The 20,600-nt window shown below is 49.8% G+C and overlaps 1 protein-coding gene across 1 annotated transcript in view; it reads left to right on the forward strand.

Annotated features, from left to right (window-relative positions):
* The window catches only part of MCCC2 (methylcrotonyl-CoA carboxylase subunit 2), a 424,975-nt gene that overhangs the window by 136,598 nt on the left and 267,777 nt on the right, over positions 1–20,600 (forward strand). The window lies entirely within an intron of this gene.

Consider the following 20,600-nt stretch of genomic DNA (forward strand, 5'->3'; position numbering starts at 1 on the left):
AAATGGAGGCTGACATGAAATGGTGGCAGCCAGCGTGCACAAGGGGATGGCCTTCCTGTTCCAGCAGACCACTGGGAGAGCTGGAGGCGTAGGCTTGTGCTGGCAGCCAATTGAAACAGCGTTGGAGTGGGCAGGAGGGAGGAGTTCTGGGCCATGCTGCATTGGTGGTGAGGCTGGTGAGAGTTGCAGGCTTTTGTGAACGGGGAGAGCTACTCCTGGTATCTTGCTTATTCTGTTCTCTGTCCCACCTAAGCATCTGAGTGAGTGATGCAGAGCTGTGTTGTCTGCATGTCTTACTTGGTAGTGAGTGTGGTTTTTCCAATGAATATCAATACGGACCTGACAAATATCTCTTCTGTCTCTGCACGTAAGTCCTGTCTCTGCTGCCTGCTGACTTGCTGTGCCTCCCGACCATCATGACCGTAAGTTGTGAGCTCGGCAGCATCTGAGAGCTCAGACTGATTGTGGAGTACCAGGATGGCCTTCCTCATGGAAGCTGGCAAACTTCTGTTGCCCCCAGTTTTTGTCCTTATTCCTGTTGCCTAGCAAGGCTTCCCTGCCAGCTGCTTCTCATTCAAAATCTATGTCGTGTGTTCCTGTGGCACTTAGTATTGATAATTTCATTTGCTAAGCACCCATATTTTTGCAGAAAGGTCAGTGTTTAATTTCTGTGTTAAAAATGCATGTACGCTCTATGCCATCAGAGTGAAATAACTAATTAGATAGATATGAATTCCTATATTTTTATACTACTTACAGATACGGAAGAGACACTTACATATAGGTATATATGTACTGCAAAGAGTTATTTACATTAGTTACTGCTTCCAGACACAAAGGGAGCCTGGCACCAAGCAGAGAGTAAGCAAAGAACTTGTGGGCTGTCACTGTACCCAGCCAATCAGATGGCCACTGTGAAAGCAGCCCCAGCTCCCTGCCACAAAATGGTGGCTGACACGAAATGGCGGCACCCAGTGTGCACAAGGGGATGGACTTCCTGCTGAAGTGGACCACTGGGAGAGCGGGAGGCGTAGGCTGGTTCAGGCAGCCAATCACACCATTGTTGATAGAGGCAGGAGGGAGGAGTTCTGGACCATGCTGCCGAGTTTGAGAGACTGGCGGGAGCATTCTGCGGGTCTGAAGAACATCTTCTCTTCAGCGGAGCTGATGGTGCCAGCTGCCCAGTCCCTATACCACGCCATGGGCCTTCTTCTGTTTCAGGAAAAGGGTGCAGAGCTTTTAGAGCGTTCCTTGCTTCCAGACGGCCTCTGTAACTGGGAGCCCAGAAGACAGAAGGCAGCACTGGGAGCTGGAGTTCCTGCCAACTCCATGTCTTCGCTTCAAAGCCAGGTGGACCACTGTTCCTCAGAAAAGCTGCTGTGCTCCCTTCTGCGTTATGTTATCCATTTTCTTCCATAGCTGCCAGAGCAATCCTGATAGGTTAGCATAGCACTGAACTGAGAGTGCTGTGCCAGCAGCATGCCACAAAATGGAGGCTGACATGAAATGGTGGCAGCCAGCGTGCACAAGGGGATGGCCTTCCTGTTCCAGCAGACCACTGGGAGAGCTGGAGGCGTAGGCTTGTGCTGGCAGCCAATTGAAACAGCGTTGGAGTGGGCAGGAGGGAGGAGTTCTGGGCCATGCTGCATTGGTGGTGAGGCTGGTGAGAGTTGCAGGCTTTTGTGAACGGGGAGAGCTACTCCTGGTATCTTGCTTATTCTGTTCTCTGTCCCACCTAAGCATCTGAGTGAGTGATGCAGAGCTGTGTTGTCTGCATGTCTTACTTGGTAGTGAGTGTGGTTTTTCCAATGAATATCAATACGGACCTGACAAATATCTCTTCTGTCTCTGCACGTAAGTCCTGTCTCTGCTGCCTGCTGACTTGCTGTGCCTCCCGACCATCATGACCGTAAGTTGTGAGCTCGGCAGCATCTGAGTGCTCAGACTGATTGTGGAGTACCAGGATGGCCTTCCTCATGGAAGCTGGCAAACTTCTGTTGCCCCCAGTTTTTGTCCTTATTCCTGTTGCCTAGCAAGGCTTCCCTGCCAGCTGCTTCTCATTCAAAATCTATGTCGTGTGTTCCTGTGGCACTTAGTATTGATAATTTCATTTGCTAAGCACCCATATTTTTGCAGAAAGGTCAGTGTTTAATTTCTGTGTTAAAAATGCATGTACGCTCTATGCCATCAGAGTGAAATAACTAATTAGATAGATATGAATTCCTATATTTTTATACTACTTACAGATACGGAAGAGACACTTACATATAAGTATATATGTACTGCAAAGAGTTATTTACATTAGTTACTGCTTCCAGACACAAAGGGAGCCTGGCACCAAGCAGAGAGTAAGCAAAGAACTTGTGGGCTGTCACTGTACCCAGCCAATCATACGGCCACTGTGAAAGCAGCCCCAGCTCCCTGCCACAAAGTGGTGGCTGACACGAAATGGCGGCACACAGTGTGCACAAGGGGATGGACTTCCTGCTGAAGTGGACCACTGGGAGAGCGGGAGGCGTAGGCTGGTTCAGGCAGCCAATCACACCATTGTTGATAGAGGCAGGAGGGAGGAGTTCTGGACCATGCTGCCGAGTTTGAGAGACTGGCGGGAGCGTTCTGCAGGTCTGAAGAACATCTTCTCTTCAGCGGAGCTGATGGTGCCAGCTGCCCAGTCCCTATACCACGCCATGGGCCTTCTTCTGTTTCAGGAAAAGGGTGCAGAGCTTTTAGAGCGTTCCTTGCTTCCAGACGGCCTCTGTAACTGGGAGCCCAGAAGACAGAAGGCAGCACTTGGAGCTGGAGTTCCTGCCAACTCCATGTCTTCACTTCAATACCAAGTGGTCCACTGTTCCTCAGAAAAGCTGCTGTGCTCCCTTCTGTGTTATGTTATCCATTTTCTTCCATAGCTGCCAGAGCAATCCTGATAGGTAAGCATAGCACTGAACTGAGAGTGCTGTGCCAGCAGCATGCCACAAAATGGAGGCTGACATGAAATGGTGGCAGCCAGCGTGCACAAGGGGATGGCCTTCCTGTTCCAGCAGACCACTGGGAGAACTGGAGGCATAGGCTGGTGAGAGCTGCTGGAGTCTGTGATTGGTGGTAGCAGCTTGTGGTGTCTTGCTTGTGCTCTTCTCTGTCCCACCCATGTTTCTGGCAGAATGATGCAGAGCCGTGTTATCTGTACGTCTTACGTGGCAGTGAGAGTGATTTTGCCCGTCAATATCAATACGGACCTGACAAATATCTCTTTGTCTCTGCACGTAATCCTGTCTCTGCTGCCTGCTGAACAGCTGTGCCTCCAGACCATCATGGCAGGAGCTGGTGAGCTGGGAGGCATCTAAGTGCTCAGACTGATTGTGGGGTACCAGGGTGGCATTTTTCACGGAAACTCGTACAATTCTGATGCCCCAAATATTTGGTCATAATCACGTTGCCTTTCAAGTTCTCTGCTGGCTACTTTTCTTTCATAATCTTTGTTTTGTGCTCCTGTGGCTCGTATTATTGGTCATTTCATATGCTGAGCACCCATATTTTTGCAGGGGGGTAGTTGCTTAATTTCTGAGTTGTTAAAAATGCATGTATGCTCTACTCCATAAGAATTAAATACCTAAATAAATATATATGAATTGCTATATTTTTATACTACTTACAGATACGGAAGAGACACTTACATATAAGTGTATATGCACTGCAAGAGTTATTTACATTAGTTACTGCTTCCAGACACAAAGGGAGCCTGGCACCAAGCAGAGAGTAAGCAAAGAACTTGTGGGCTGTCACTGTATCCAGCCAATCATACGGCCACTGTGAAAGCAGCCCCAGCTCCCTGCCACAAAGTGGTGGCTGACACGAAATGGCGGCACCCAGTGTGCACAAGGGGATGGACTTCCTGCTGAAGTGGACCACTGGGAGAGCGGGAGGCGTAGGCTGGTTCAGGCAGCCAATCACACCATTGTTGATAGAGGCAGGAGGGAGGAGTTCTGGACCATGCTGCCGAGTTTGAGAGACTGGCGGGAGCGTTCTGCGGGTCTGAAGAACATCTTCTCTTCAGCGGAGCTGATGGTGCCAGCTGCCCAGTCCCTATACCACGCCATGGGCCTTCTTCTGTTTCAGGAAAAGGGTGCAGAGCTTTTAGAGCGTTCCTTGCTTCCAGACGGCCTCTGTAACTGGGAGCCCAGAAGACAGAAGGCAGCACTGGGAGCTGGAGTTCCTGCCAACTCCATGTCTTCGCTTCAAAGCCAGGTGGACCACTGTTCCTCAGAAAAGCTGCTGTGCTCCCTTCTGCGTTATGTTATCCATTTTCTTCCATAGCTGCCAGAGCAATCCTGATAGGTTAGCATAGCACTGAACTGAGAGTGATGTGCCAGCAGCATGCCACAAAATGGAGGCTGACATGAAATGGTGGCAGCCAGCGTGCACAAGGGGATGGCCTTCCTGTTCCAGCAGACCACTGGGAGAGCTGGAGGCGTAGGCTTGTGCTGGCAGCCAATTGAAACAGCGTTGGAGTGGGCAGGAGGGAGGAGTTCTGGGCCATGCTGCATTGGTGGTGAGGCTGGTGAGAGTTGCAGGCTTTTGTGAACGGGGAGAGCTACTCCTGGTATCTTGCTTATTCTGTTCTCTGTCCCACCTAAGCATCTGAGTGAGTGATGCAGAGCTGTGTTGTCTGCATGTCTTACTTGGTAGTGAGTGTGGTTTTTCCAATGAATATCAATACGGACCTGACAAATATCTCTTCTGTCTCTGCACGTAAGTCCTGTCTCTGCTGCCTGCTGACTTGCTGTGCCTCCCGACCATCATGACCGTAAGTTGTGAGCTCGGCAGCATCTGAGAGCTCAGACTGATTGTGGAGTACCAGGATGGCCTTCCTCATGGAAGCTGGCAAACTTCTGTTGCCCCCAGTTTTTGTCCTTATTCCTGTTGCCTAGCAAGGCTTCCCTGCCAGCTGCTTCTCATTCAAAATCTATGTCGTGTGTTCCTGTGGCACTTAGTATTGATAATTTCATTTGCTAAGCACCCATATTTTTGCAGAAAGGTCAGTGTTTAATTTCTGTGTTAAAAATGCATGTACGCTCTATGCCATCAGAGTGAAATAACTAATTAGATAGATATGAATTCCTATATTTTTATACTACTTACAGATACGGAAGAGACACTTACATATAGGTATATATGTACTGCAAAGAGTTATTTACATTAGTTACTGCTTCCAGACACAAAGGGAGCCTGGCACCAAGCAGAGAGTAAGCAAAGAACTTGTGGGCTGTCACTGTACCCAGCCAATCAGATGGCCACTGTGAAAGCAGCCCCAGCTCCCTGCCACAAAATGGTGGCTGACACGAAATGGCGGCACCCAGTGTGCACAAGGGGATGGACTTCCTGCTGAAGTGGACCACTGGGAGAGCGGGAGGCGTAGGCTGGTTCAGGCAGCCAATCACACCATTGTTGATAGAGGCAGGAGGGAGGAGTTCTGGACCATGCTGCCGAGTTTGAGAGACTGGCGGGAGCATTCTGCGGGTCTGAAGAACATCTTCTCTTCAGCGGAGCTGATGGTGCCAGCTGCCCAGTCCCTATACCACGCCATGGGCCTTCTTCTGTTTCAGGAAAAGGGTGCAGAGCTTTTAGAGCGTTCCTTGCTTCCAGACGGCCTCTGTAACTGGGAGCCCAGAAGACAGAAGGCAGCACTGGGAGCTGGAGTTCCTGCCAACTCCATGTCTTCGCTTCAAAGCCAGGTGGACCACTGTTCCTCAGAAAAGCTGCTGTGCTCCCTTCTGCGTTATGTTATCCATTTTCTTCCATAGCTGCCAGAGCAATCCTGATAGGTTAGCATAGCACTGAACTGAGAGTGCTGTGCCAGCAGCATGCCACAAAATGGAGGCTGACATGAAATGGTGGCAGCCAGCGTGCACAAGGGGATGGCCTTCCTGTTCCAGCAGACCACTGGGAGAGCTGGAGGCGTAGGCTTGTGCTGGCAGCCAATTGAAACAGCGTTGGAGTGGGCAGGAGGGAGGAGTTCTGGGCCATGCTGCATTGGTGGTGAGGCTGGTGAGAGTTGCAGGCTTTTGTGAACGGGGAGAGCTACTCCTGGTATCTTGCTTATTCTGTTCTCTGTCCCACCTAAGCATCTGAGTGAGTGATGCAGAGCTGTGTTGTCTGCATGTCTTACTTGGTAGTGAGTGTGGTTTTTCCAATGAATATCAATACGGACCTGACAAATATCTCTTCTGTCTCTGCACGTAAGTCCTGTCTCTGCTGCCTGCTGACTTGCTGTGCCTCCCGACCATCATGACCGTAAGTTGTGAGCTCGGCAGCATCTGAGTGCTCAGACTGATTGTGGAGTACCAGGATGGCCTTCCTCATGGAAGCTGGCAAACTTCTGTTGCCCCCAGTTTTTGTCCTTATTCCTGTTGCCTAGCAAGGCTTCCCTGCCAGCTGCTTCTCATTCAAAATCTATGTCGTGTGTTCCTGTGGCACTTAGTATTGATAATTTCATTTGCTAAGCACCCATATTTTTGCAGAAAGGTCAGTGTTTAATTTCTGTGTTAAAAATGCATGTACGCTCTATGCCATCAGAGTGAAATAACTAATTAGATAGATATGAATTCCTATATTTTTATACTACTTACAGATACGGAAGAGACACTTACATATAAGTATATATGTACTGCAAAGAGTTATTTACATTAGTTACTGCTTCCAGACACAAAGGGAGCCTGGCACCAAGCAGAGAGTAAGCAAAGAACTTGTGGGCTGTCACTGTACCCAGCCAATCATACGGCCACTGTGAAAGCAGCCCCAGCTCCCTGCCACAAAGTGGTGGCTGACACGAAATGGCGGCACACAGTGTGCACAAGGGGATGGACTTCCTGCTGAAGTGGACCACTGGGAGAGCGGGAGGCGTAGGCTGGTTCAGGCAGCCAATCACACCATTGTTGATAGAGGCAGGAGGGAGGAGTTCTGGACCATGCTGCCGAGTTTGAGAGACTGGCGGGAGCGTTCTGCAGGTCTGAAGAACATCTTCTCTTCAGCGGAGCTGATGGTGCCAGCTGCCCAGTCCCTATACCACGCCATGGGCCTTCTTCTGTTTCAGGAAAAGGGTGCAGAGCTTTTAGAGCGTTCCTTGCTTCCAGACGGCCTCTGTAACTGGGAGCCCAGAAGACAGAAGGCAGCACTTGGAGCTGGAGTTCCTGCCAACTCCATGTCTTCACTTCAATACCAAGTGGTCCACTGTTCCTCAGAAAAGCTGCTGTGCTCCCTTCTGTGTTATGTTATCCATTTTCTTCCATAGCTGCCAGAGCAATCCTGATAGGTAAGCATAGCACTGAACTGAGAGTGCTGTGCCAGCAGCATGCCACAAAATGGAGGCTGACATGAAATGGTGGCAGCCAGCGTGCACAAGGGGATGGCCTTCCTGTTCCAGCAGACCACTGGGAGAACTGGAGGCATAGGCTGGTGAGAGCTGCTGGAGTCTGTGAGTGGTGGTAGCAGCTTGTGGTGTCTTGCTTGTGCTCTTCTCTGTCCCACCCATGTTTCTGGCAGAATGATGCAGAGCCGTGTTATCTGTACGTCTTACGTGGCAGTGAGAGTGATTTTGCCCGTCAATATCAATACGGACCTGACAAATATCTCTTTGTCTCTGCACGTAATCCTGTCTCTGCTGCCTGCTGAACAGCTGTGCCTCCAGACCATCATGGCAGGAGCTGGTGAGCTGGGAGGCATCTAAGTGCTCAGACTGATTGTGGGGTACCAGGGTGGCATTTTTCACGGAAACTCGTACAATTCTGATGCCCCAAATATTTGGCCATAATCACGTTGCCTTTCAAGTTCTCTGCTGGCTACTTTTCTTTCATAATCTTTGTTTTGTGCTCCTGTGGCTCGTATTATTGGTCATTTCATATGCTGAGCACCCATATTTTTGCAGGGGGTTAGTTGCTTAATTTCTGAGTTGTTAAAAATGCATGTATGCTCTACTCCATAAGAATTAAATAACTAAATAAATATATATGAATTGCTACATTTTTATACTACTTACAGATACGGAAGAGACACTTACAGTAAGTGTATATGCACTGCAAGAGTTATTTACATTAGTTACTGCTTCCAGACACAAAGGGAGCCTGGCACCAAGCAGAGAGTAAGCAAAGTACTTGTGGGCTGTCACTGTACCCAGCCAATCAGATGGCCACTGTGAAAGCAGCTCCAGCTCCCTGCCACAAAGTGGTGGCTGACACGAAATGGCGGCACCCAGTGTGCACAAGGGGATGGACTTCCTGCTGAAGTGGACCACTGGGAGAGCGGGAGGCGTAGGCTGGTTCAGGCAGCCAATCACACCATTGTTGATAGAGGCAGGAGGGAGGAGTTCTGGACCATGCTGCCGAGTTTGAGAGACTGGCGGGAGCGTTCTGCGGGTCTGAAGAACATCTTCTCTTCAGCGGAGCTGATGGTGCCAGCTGCCCAGTCCCTATACCACGCCATGGGCCTTCTTCTGTTTCAGGAAAAGGGTGCAGAGCTTTTAGAGCGTTCCTTGCTTCCAGACGGCCTCTGTAACTGGGAGCCCAGAAGACAGAAGGCAGCACTGGGAGCTGGAGTTCCTGCCAACTCCATGTCTTCGCTTCAAAGCCAGGTGGACCACTGTTCCTCAGAAAAGCTGCTGTGCTCCCTTCTGCGTTATGTTATCCATTTTCTTCCATAGCTGCCAGAGCAATCCTGATAGGTTAGCATAGCACTGAACTGAGAGTGATGTGCCAGCAGCATGCCACAAAATGGAGGCTGACATGAAATAGTGGCAGCCAGCGTGCACAAGGGGATGGCCTTCCTGTTCCAGCAGACCACTGGGAGAGCTGGAGGCGTAGGCTTGTGCTGGCAGCCAATTGAAACAGCGTTGGAGTGGGCAGGAGGGAGGAGTTCTGGGCCATGCTGCATTGGTGGTGAGGCTGGTGAGAGTTGCAGGCTTTTGTGAACGGGGAGAGCTACTCCTGGTATCTTGCTTATTCTGTTCTCTGTCCCACCTAAGCATCTGAGTGAGTGATGCAGAGCTGTGTTGTCTGCATGTCTTACTTGGTAGTGAGTGTGGTTTTTCCAATGAATATCAATACGGACCTGACAAATATCTCTTCTGTCTCTGCACGTAAGTCCTGTCTCTGCTGCCTGCTGACTTGCTGTGCCTCCCGACCATCATGACCGTAAGTTGTGAGCTCGGCAGCATCTGAGAGCTCAGACTGATTGTGGAGTACCAGGATGGCCTTCCTCATGGAAGCTGGCAAACTTCTGTTGCCCCCAGTTTTTGTCCTTATTCCTGTTGCCTAGCAAGGCTTCCCTGCCAGCTGCTTCTCATTCAAAATCTATGTCGTGTGTTCCTGTGGCACTTAGTATTGATAATTTCATTTGCTAAGCACCCATATTTTTGCAGAAAGGTCAGTGTTTAATTTCTGTGTTAAAAATGCATGTACGCTCTATGCCATCAGAGTGAAATAACTAATTAGATAGATATGAATTCCTATATTTTTATACTACTTACAGATACGGAAGAGACACTTACATATAGGTATATATGTACTGCAAAGAGTTATTTACATTAGTTACTGCTTCCAGACACAAAGGGAGCCTGGCACCAAGCAGAGAGTAAGCAAAGAACTTGTGGGCTGTCACTGTACCCAGCCAATCAGATGGCCACTGTGAAAGCAGCCCCAGCTCCCTGCCACAAAATGGTGGCTGACACGAAATGGCGGCACCCAGTGTGCACAAGGGGATGGACTTCCTGCTGAAGTGGACCACTGGGAGAGCGGGAGGCGTAGGCTGGTTCAGGCAGCCAATCACACCATTGTTGATAGAGGCAGGAGGGAGGAGTTCTGGACCATGCTGCCGAGTTTGAGAGACTGGCGGGAGCATTCTGCGGGTCTGAAGAACATCTTCTCTTCAGCGGAGCTGATGGTGCCAGCTGCCCAGTCCCTATACCACGCCATGGGCCTTCTTCTGTTTCAGGAAAAGGGTGCAGAGCTTTTAGAGCGTTCCTTGCTTCCAGACGGCCTCTGTAACTGGGAGCCCAGAAGACAGAAGGCAGCACTGGGAGCTGGAGTTCCTGCCAACTCCATGTCTTCGCTTCAAAGCCAGGTGGACCACTGTTCCTCAGAAAAGCTGCTGTGCTCCCTTCTGCGTTATGTTATCCATTTTCTTCCATAGCTGCCAGAGCAATCCTGATAGGTAAGCATAGCACTGAACTGAGGGTGCTGTGCCAGCAGCATGCCACAAAATGGAGGCTGACATGAAATGGTGGCAGCCAGCGTGCACAAGGGGATGGCCTTCCTGTTCCAGCAGACCACTGGGAGAGCTGGAGGCGTAGGCTTGTGCTGGCAGCCAATTGAAACAGCGTTGGAGTGGGCAGGAGGGAGGAGTTCTGGGCCATGCTGCATTGGTGGTGAGGCTGGTGAGAGTTGCAGGCTTTTGTGAACGGGGAGAGCTACTCCTGGTATCTTGCTTATTCTGTTCTCTGTCCCACCTAAGCATCTGAGTGAGTGATGCAGAGCTGTGTTGTCTGCATGTCTTACTTGGTAGTGAGTGTGGTTTTTCCAATGAATATCAATACGGACCTGACAAATATCTCTTCTGTCTCTGCACGTAAGTCCTGTCTCTGCTGCCTGCTGACTTGCTGTGCCTCCCGACCATCATGACCGTAAGTTGTGAGCTCGGCAGCATCTGAGTGCTCAGACTGATTGTGGAGTACCAGGATGGCCTTCCTCATGGAAGCTGGCAAACTTCTGTTGCCCCCAGTTTTTGTCCTTATTCCTGTTGCCTAGCAAGGCTTCCCTGCCAGCTGCTTCTCATTCAAAATCTATGTCGTGTGTTCCTGTGGCACTTAGTATTGATAATTTCATTTGCTAAGCACCCATATTTTTGCAGAAAGGTCAGTGTTTAATTTCTGTGTTAAAAATGCATGTACGCTCTATGCCATCAGAGTGAAATAACTAATTAGATAGATATGAATTCCTATATTTTTATACTACTTACAGATACGGAAGAGACACTTACATATAAGTATATATGTACTGCAAAGAGTTATTTACATTAGTTACTGCTTCCAGACACAAAGGGAGCCTGGCACCAAGCAGAGAGTAAGCAAAGTACTTGTGGGCTGTCACTGTACCCAGCCAATCAGATGGCCACTGTGAAAGCAGCCCCAGCTCCCTGCCACAAAATGGTGGCTGACACGAAATGGCGGCACCCAGTGTGCACAAGGGGATGGACTTCCTGCTGAAGTGGACCACTGGGAGAGCGGGAGGCGTAGGCTGGTTCAGGCAGCCAATCACACCATTGTTGATAGAGGCAGGAGGGAGGAGTTCTGGACCATGCTGCCGAGTTTGAGAGACTGGCGGGAGCATTCTGCAGGTCTGAAGAACATCTTCTCTTCAGCGGAGCTGATGGTGCCAGCTGCCCAGTCCCTATACCACGCCGTGGGTCTTCTTCTGTTTCAGGAAAAGGGTGCAGAGCTTTTAGAGCGTTCCTTGCTTCCAGACGGCCTCTGTAACTGGGAGCCCAGAAGACAGAAGGCAGCACTTGGAGCTGGAGTTCCTGCCAACTCCATGTCTTCACTTCAATACCAAGTGGACCACTGTTCCTCAGAAAAGCTGCTGTGCTCCCTTCTTTGTTATGTTATCCATTTTCTTCCATAGCTGCCAGAGCAATCCTGATAGGTAAGCATAGCACTGAACTGAGGGTGCTGTGCCAGCAGCATGCCACAAAATGGAGGCTGACATGAAATGGTGGCAGCCAGCGTGCACAAGGGGATGGCCTTCCTGTTCCAGCAGACCACTGGGAGAGCTGGAGGCGTAGGCTTGTGCTGGCAGCCAATTGAAACAGCGTTGGAGTGGGCAGGAGGGAGGAGTTCTGGGCCATGCTGCATTGGTGGTGAGGCTGGTGAGAGTTGCAGGCTTTTGTGAACGGGGAGAGCTACTCCTGGTATCTTGCTTATTCTGTTCTCTGTCCCACCTAAGCATCTGAGTGAGTGATGCAGAGCTGTGTTGTCTGCATGTCTTACTTGGTAGTGAGTGTGGTTTTTCCAATGAATATCAATACGGACCTGACAAATATCTCTTCTGTCTCTGCACGTAAGTCCTGTCTCTGCTGCCTGCTGACTTGCTGTGCCTCCCGACCATCATGACCGTAAGTTGTGAGCTCGGCAGCATCTGAGTGCTCAGACTGATTGTGGAGTACCAGGATGGCCTTCCTCATGGAAGCTGGCAAACTTCTGTTGCCCCCAGTTTTTGTCCTTATTCCTGTTGCCTAGCAAGGCTTCCCTGCCAGCTGCTTCTCATTCAAAATCTATGTCGTGTGTTCCTGTGGCACTTAGTATTGATAATTTCATTTGCTAAGCACCCATATTTTTGCAGAAAGGTCAGTGTTTAATTTCTGTGTTAAAAATGCATGTACGCTCTATGCCATCAGAGTGAAATAACTAATTAGATAGATATGAATTCCTATATTTTTATACTACTTACAGATACGGAAGAGACACTTACATATAAGTATATATGTACTGCAAAGAGTTATTTACATTAGTTACTGCTTCCAGACACAAAGGGAGCCTGGCACCAAGCAGAGAGTAAGCAAAGAACTTGTGGGCTGTCACTGTACCCAGCCAATCATACGGCCACTGTGAAAGCAGCCCCAGCTCCCTGCCACAAAGTGGTGGCTGACACGAAATGGCGGCACACAGTGTGCACAAGGGGATGGACTTCCTGCTGAAGTGGACCACTGGGAGAGCGGGAGGCGTAGGCTGGTTCAGGCAGCCAATCACACCATTGTTGATAGAGGCAGGAGGGAGGAGTTCTGGACCATGCTGCCGAGTTTGAGAGACTGGCGGGAGCGTTCTGCAGGTCTGAAGAACATCTTCTCTTCAGCGGAGCTGATGGTGCCAGCTGCCCAGTCCCTATACCACGCCATGGGCCTTCTTCTGTTTCAGGAAAAGGGTGCAGAGCTTTTAGAGCGTTCCTTGCTTCCAGACGGCCTCTGTAACTGGGAGCCCAGAAGACAGAAGGCAGCACTTGGAGCTGGAGTTCCTGCCAACTCCATGTCTTCACTTCAATACCAAGTGGTCCACTGTTCCTCAGAAAAGCTGCTGTGCTCCCTTCTGTGTTATGTTATCCATTTTCTTCCATAGCTGCCAGAGCAATCCTGATAGGTAAGCATAGCACTGAACTGAGAGTGCTGTGCCAGCAGCATGCCACAAAATGGAGGCTGACATGAAATGGTGGCAGCCAGCGTGCACAAGGGGATGGCCTTCCTGTTCCAGCAGACCACTGGGAGAACTGGAGGCATAGGCTGGTGAGAGCTGCTGGAGTCTGTGAGTGGTGGTAGCAGCTTGTGGTGTCTTGCTTGTGCTCTTCTCTGTCCCACCCATGTTTCTGGCAGAATGATGCAGAGCCGTGTTATCTGTACGTCTTACGTGGCAGTGAGAGTGATTTTGCCCGTCAATATCAATACGGACCTGACAAATATCTCTTTGTCTCTGCACGTAAGTCCTGTCTCTGCTGCCTGCTGAACAGCTGTGCCTCCAGACCATCATGGCAGGAGCTGGTGAGCTGGGAGGCATCTAAGTGCTCAGACTGATTGTGGGGTACCAGGGTGGCATTTTTCACGGAAACTCGTACAATTCTGATGCCCCAAATATTTGGCCATAATCACGTTGCCTTTCAAGTTCTCAGCTGGCTACTTTTCTTTCATAATCTTTGTTTTGTGCTCCTGTGGCTCGTATTATTGGTCATTTCATATGCTGAGCACCCATATTTTTGCAGGGGGTTAGTTGCTTAATTTCTGAGTTGTTAAAAATGCATGTATGCTCTACTCCATAAGAATTAAATAACTAAATAAATATATATGAATTGCTACATTTTTATACTACTTACAGATACGGAAGAGACACTTACATATAAGTGTATATGCACTGCAAGAGTTATTTACATTAGTTACTGCTTCCAGACACAAAGGGAGCCTGGCACCAAGCAGAGAGTAAGCAAAGTACTTGTGGGCTGTCACTGTACCCAGCCAATCAGATGGCCACTGTGAAAGCAGCTCCAGCTCCCTGCCACAAAGTGGTGGCTGACACGAAATGGCGGCACCCAGTGTGCACAAGGGGATGGACTTCCTGCTGAAGTGGACCACTGGGAGAGCGGGAGGCGTAGGCTGGTTCAGGCAGCCAATCACACCATTGTTGATAGAGGCAGGAGGGAGGAGTTCTGGACCATGCTGCCGAGTTTGAGAGACTGGCGGGAGCGTTCTGCGGGTCTGAAGAACATCTTCTCTTCAGCGGAGCTGATGGTGCCAGCTGCCCAGTCCCTATACCACGCCATGGGCCTTCTTCTGTTTCAGGAAAAGGGTGCAGAGCTTTTAGAGCGTTCCTTGCTTCCAGACGGCCTCTGTAACTGGGAGCCCAGAAGACAGAAGGCAGCACTGGGAGCTGGAGTTCCTGCCAACTCCATGTCTTCGCTTCAAAGCCAGGTGGACCACTGTTCCTCAGAAAAGCTGCTGTGCTCCCTTCTGCGTTATGTTATCCATTTTCTTCCATAGCTGCCAGAGCAATCCTGATAGGTTAGCATAGCACTGAACTGAGAGTGATGTGCCAGCAGCATGCCACAAAATGGAGGCTGACATGAAATGGTGGCAGCCAGCGTGCACAAGGGGATGGCCTTCCTGTTCCAGCAGACCACTGGGAGAGCTGGAGGCGTAGGCTTGTGCTGGCAGCCAATTGAAACAGCGTTGGAGTGGGCAGGAGGGAGGAGTTCTGGGCCATGCTGCATTGGTGGTGAGGCTGGTGAGAGTTGCAGGCTTTTGTGAACGGGGAGAGCTACTCCTGGTATCTTGCTTATTCTGTTCTCTGTCCCACCTAAGCATCTGAGTGAGTGATGCAGAGCTGTGTTGTCTGCATGTCTTACTTGGTAGTGAGTGTGGTTTTTCCAATGAATATCAATACGGACCTGACAAATATCTCTTCTGTCTCTGCACGTAAGTCCTGTCTCTGCTGCCTGCTGACTTGCTGTGCCTCCCGACCATCATGACCGTAAGTTGTGAGCTCGGCAGCATCTGAGAGCTCAGACTGATTGTGGAGTACCAGGATGGCCTTCCTCATGGAAGCTGGCAAACTTCTGTTGCCCCCAGTTTTTGTCCTTATTCCTGTTGCCTAGCAAGGCTTCCCTGCCAGCTGCTTCTCATTCAAAATCTATGTCGTGTGTTCCTGTGGCACTTAGTATTGATAATTTCATTTGCTAAGCACCCATATTTTTGCAGAAAGGTCAGTGTTTAATTTCTGTGTTAAAAATGCATGTACGCTCTATGCCATCAGAGTGAAATAACTAATTAGATAGATATGAATTCCTATATTTTTATACTACTTACAGATACGGAAGAGACACTTACATATAAGTATATATGTACTGCAAAGAGTTATTTACATTAGTTACTGCTTCCAGACACAAAGGGAGCCTGGCACCAAGCAGAGAGTAAGCAAAGTACTTGTGGGCTGTCACTGTACCCAGCCAATCAGATGGCCACTGTGAAAGCAGCCCCAGCTCCCTGCCACAAAATGGTGGCTGACACGAAATGGCGGCACCCAGTGTGCACAAGGGGATGGACTTCCTGCTGAAGTGGACCACTGGGAGAGCGGGAGGCGTAGGCTGGTTCAGGCAGCCAATCACACCATTGTTGATAGAGGCAGGAGGGAGGGGTTCTGGACCATGCTGCCGAGTTTGAGAGACTGGCGGGAGCATTCTGCGGGTCTGAAGAACATCTTCTCTTCAGCGGAGCTGATGGTGCCAGCTGCCCAGTCCCTATACCACGCCATGGGCCTTCTTCTGTTTCAGGAAAAGGGTGCAGAGCTTTTAGAGCGTTCCTTGCTTCCAGACGGCCTCTGTAACTGGGAGCCCAGAAGACAGAAGGCAGCACTGGGAGCTGGAGTTCCTGCCAACTCCATGTCTTCGCTTCAAAGCCAGGTGGACCACTGTTCCTCAGAAAAGCTGCTGTGCTCCCTTCTGCGTTATGTTATCCATTTTCTTCCATAGCTGCCAGAGCAATCCTGATAGGTAAGCATAGCACTGAACTGAGAGTGCTGTGCCAGCAGCATGCCACAAAATGGAGGCTGACATGAAATGGTGGCAGCCAGCGTGCACAAGGGGATGGCCTTCCTGTTCCAGCAGACCACTGGGAGAACTGGAGGCATAGGCTGGTGAGAGCTGCTGGAGTCTGTGAGTGGTGGTAGCAGCTGGTGGTGTCTTGCTTGTGCTCTTCTCTGTCCCACCCATGTTTCTGACAGAATGATGCAGAGCCGTGTTATCTGTACGTCTTACGTGGCAGTGAGAGTGATTTTGCCCGTCAATATCAATACGGACCTGACAAATATCTCTTCTGTCACTGTACATCAGTCCTGTCTCTGCTGCCTGCTGAACAGCTGTGCCTCCAGACCATCATGGCAGGAGCTGGTGAGCTGGGAGGCATCTAAGTGCTCAGACTGATTGTGGGGTACCAGGGTGGCATTTTTCACGGAAACTCGTACAATTCTGATGCCCCAAATATTTGGTCATAATCACGTTGCCTTTCAAGTTCTCTGCTGGCTACTTTTCTTTCATAATCTTTGTTTTGTGCTCCTGTGGCTCGTATTATTGGTCATTTCATATGCTGAGCACCCATATTTTTGCAGGGGGTTAGTTGCTTAATTTCTGAGTTGTTAAAAATGCATGTATGCTCTACTCCATAAGAATTAAATACCTAAATAAATATATATGAATTGCTATATTTTTATACTACTTACAGATACGGAAGAGACACTTACATATAAGTGTATATGCACTGCAAGAGTTATTTACATTAGTTACTGCTTCCAGACACAAAGGGAGCCTGGCACCAAGCAGAGAGTAAGCAAAGTACTTGTGGGCTGTCACTGTATCCAGCCAATCATACGGCCACTGTGAAAGCAGCCCCAGCTCCCTGCCACAAAGTGGTGGCTGACACGAAATGGCGGCACCCAGTGTGCACAAGGGGATGGACTTCCTGCTGAAGTGGACCACTGGGAGAGCGGGAGGCGTAGGCTGGTTCAGGCAGCCAATCACACCATTGTTGATAGAGGCAGGAGGGAGGAGTTCTGGACCATGCTGCATTGGTGGTGAGGCTGGTGAGAGTTGCAGGCTTTTGTGAGCGGGGAGAGCTACTCCTGTTATCTTGCTTATTCTGTTCTCTGTCCCACCTAAGCATCTGAGTGTGTGATGCAGAGCTGTGTTGTCTGCATGTCTTACTTGGTAGTGAGTGTGGATTTTCCAATGAATATCAATACGGACCTGACAAATATCTCTTCTGTCTCTGCACGTAAGTCCTGTCTCTGCTGCCTGCTGACTTGCTGTGCCTCCCGACCATCATGACCGTAAGTTGTGAGCTCGGCAGCATCTGAGTGCTCAGACTGATTGTGGAGTACCAGGATAGCCTTCCTCATGGAAGCTGGCAAACTTCTGTTGCCCCCAGTTTTTGTCCTTATTCCTGTTGCCTAGCAAGGCTTCCCTGCCAGCTGCTTCTCATTCAAAATCTATGTCGTGTGTTCCTGTGGCACTTAGTATTGATAATTTCATTTGCTAAGCACCCATATTTTTGCAGAAAGGTCAGTGTTTAATTTCTGTGTTAAAAATGCATGTACGCTCTATGCCATCAGAGTGAAATAACTAATTAGATAGATATGAATTCCTATATTTTTATACTACTTACAGATACGGAAGAGACACTTACATATAAGTATATATGTACTGCAAAGAGTTATTTACATTAGTTACTGCTTCCAGACACAAAGGGAGCCTGGCACCAAGCAGAGAGTAAGCAAAGAACTTGTGGGCTGTCACTGTACCCAGCCAATCAGATGGCCACTGTGAAAGCAGCCCCAGCTCCCTGCCACAAAATGGTGGCTGACACGAAATGGCGGCACCCAGTGTGCACAAGGGGATGGACTTCCTGCTGAAGTGGACCACTGGGAGAGCGGGAGGCGTAGGCTGGTTCAGGCAGCCAATCACACCATTGTTGATAGAGGCAGGAGGGAGGAGTTCTGGACCATGCTGCCGAGTTTGAGAGACTGGCGGGACCGTTCTGCGGGTCTGAAGAACATCTTCTCTTCAGCGGAGCTGATGGTGCCAGCTGCCCAGTCCCTATACCACGCCATGGGCCTTCTTCTGTTTCAGGAAAAGTGTGCAGAGCTTTTAGAGCGTTCCTTGCTTCCAGACGGCCTCTGTAACTGGGAGCCCAGAAGACAGAAGGCAGCACTGGGAGCTGGAGTTCCTGCCAACTCCATGTCTTCGCTTCAAAGCCAGGTGGACCACTGTTCCTCAGAAAAGCTGCTGTGCTCACTTCTGCGTTATGTTATCCATTTTCTTCCATAGCTGCCAGAGCAATCCTGATACGTAAGCATAGCACTGAACTGAGAGTGCTGTGCCAGCAGCATGCCACAAAATGGAGGCTGACATGAAATGGTGGCAGGCAGCGTGCACAAGGGGGATGGACTTCCTGCTGAAGTGGACCACTGGGAGAGCTGGAGGCGTAGGCTGGTTCAGGCAGCCAATCACACCGTTGTTGATAGAGGCAGGAGGGAGGAGTTCTGGACCATGCTGCCTATGTGGTGAGGCTGGCAGGAGAATCTTGCATGTCTGAGGTACATTTTTTCTTCAGCTGAGCTCGTGTTGCCAGCTGCCCATTCCATATTGCATGTCATATCCTTTGTCTTTATGCAGGAGAAGGTTGCTGAGCTCTAGGAGTGTTCCTTGCTTCCAGACAGACTCTTCTGCTGTCTGCCAGGGATTCTGAAGGCAGCACGGGGAGATGGAGGTCCTGCCTGCTGCAGCTTTGTTTGTCAGATTCAGGTTGTCCCCTGTTACTCAGAAATGGTGCTTTGATATCCCTGGCATTATGTTATACGTTTTCTTCCATAGCTTCTAGAGCAGTCCTGATACATAGGCATAGTACTGAACTGAGAGTGCTGTGCTTGCAGCATGCTCCAGAATGGAGGCTGACATGAAATGGTGGCATTCAGCATGCACAAGGGGATGGACTTTCTTTTCCAGTGGATCACTGGGAGAGCTGGAGGCATATGCTGGTTACAGCAGCCAATCACAGCTGAGTTGGTGGTGGCAGGAGGGAGGAGTTCCGGGCCGTGCTGCATTGGTGGTGAGGCTGGTGCGAGCTCTTGGCATCTGTGTGTGGTGGGTGCAGCTGCTGGTACCTTGCTTGTGCTGCTCTCTGCCCCTCCCATGCTTCTGACTGAGAGATGCAGAGCTGTGTTGTCTGCACGTCTTACTTGGCAGTGAGGATGGTTTTTCCCATGAATATCAAGATTGACCTGTCAAATATCTCGCTGTCACTGCACGTAAGTCCTGTCTCTGCTGCCTGCTACTTGCTATGCCTCTAGATCATCATGACTACTACCCATTACTCGTAGTTCAGGCAGACTGCAATGAAATATCTCAGAGAAGTCTGCGAACTATGAAAAGAGATTTCAGGGGATTAGGGCGATTAGTTCAAGGGGTAGGAGCACAAGTGGTGTTTGCTTCCATACCTTCTGGGGCGGTGAAGGACACAGAATGGGCTAGGAAAACACAGGTGATGAATAACTGGCTGAGAGGTTGGTGTAGAGATAGACACTTTGGGTTTTTTGACCATGGTACAGTTTACTCGGCTCCTGGCCTGTTATCTGTTGATGGGATGCACCTATCCCAAAGGGGGAAACGAATCCTAGCACAGGAGCTAGCTGGACTCATTGAGAGAGCTTTAAACTAGCTGTGACGGGGGAAGGGGATAAAACAGGGCTCACCAGTAAAGAGCCTAAGGAGGCTGTGCTGGAGAAAGGGGCGAGGCAGATATCTCAGCTGAAGTGCATCTATACCAATGCACGCAGCATGGGCAATAAACAAGAAGAGCTTGAAGCCATTGTGAGGCAGGCTAACTATGACCTTGTGGCTATTACAGAAACATGGTGGGACCTCTCCCATGACTGGAATACTGGGATTGATGGCTACAAGCTCTTCAGAAGGGATAGACAGGGAAGAAAGGGTGGTGGCATAGCTCTCTATATCAGAGAGTGTTTTGATGTTGAAGAACATATTCTCTTTAGCTGAGCTGATGATGCCAGCTGCCCGCTCCATAGAGCATGTCACAGGCCTTGGTGAACTGCAGCAGGTGGGTGCTGAGCTCTTGAAGTATTTTTTTCTTCAAGACGGTTTCTGTTGCTGGCAGCAAGCAGTAGGGATGGCAGCACTGGGAGCTGGATGTCTTGCCTGCTGCAGCTCCGCTCATCTGAAGCAGGTGAATAATTGATACTCAGAAATGGTGCTGTGGTCTTCTTGGCATTATGTTATAGGTTTTATTCCATAGGTGCCAGAGCAATCTCAATAAGTAAGCGAGGCACTGAACTGACACTGCTGTGCCAGCAGCATGCCACAAAATGGTGGCAGCCAGTGTGCAGAAGGGGATGGACTTCCTTTTCCAGTGGACCACTGGGAGAGCTGGAGGTGTAGGCTGGTTCCAGCAGCCAATTGAAACAGCGTTGGAGTGGGCAGGAGGGAGGAGTTCTGGGTGATGCTGCTTATGAGGTGAGG

The sequence above is a fragment of the Cyrtonyx montezumae genome, unplaced genomic scaffold (assembly GCF_038088225.1).
Source record: "Cyrtonyx montezumae isolate F1298 unplaced genomic scaffold, pur_monq_1.0 scaffold_30, whole genome shotgun sequence".
NCBI lineage: Eukaryota > Metazoa > Chordata > Aves > Galliformes > Odontophoridae > Cyrtonyx > Cyrtonyx montezumae.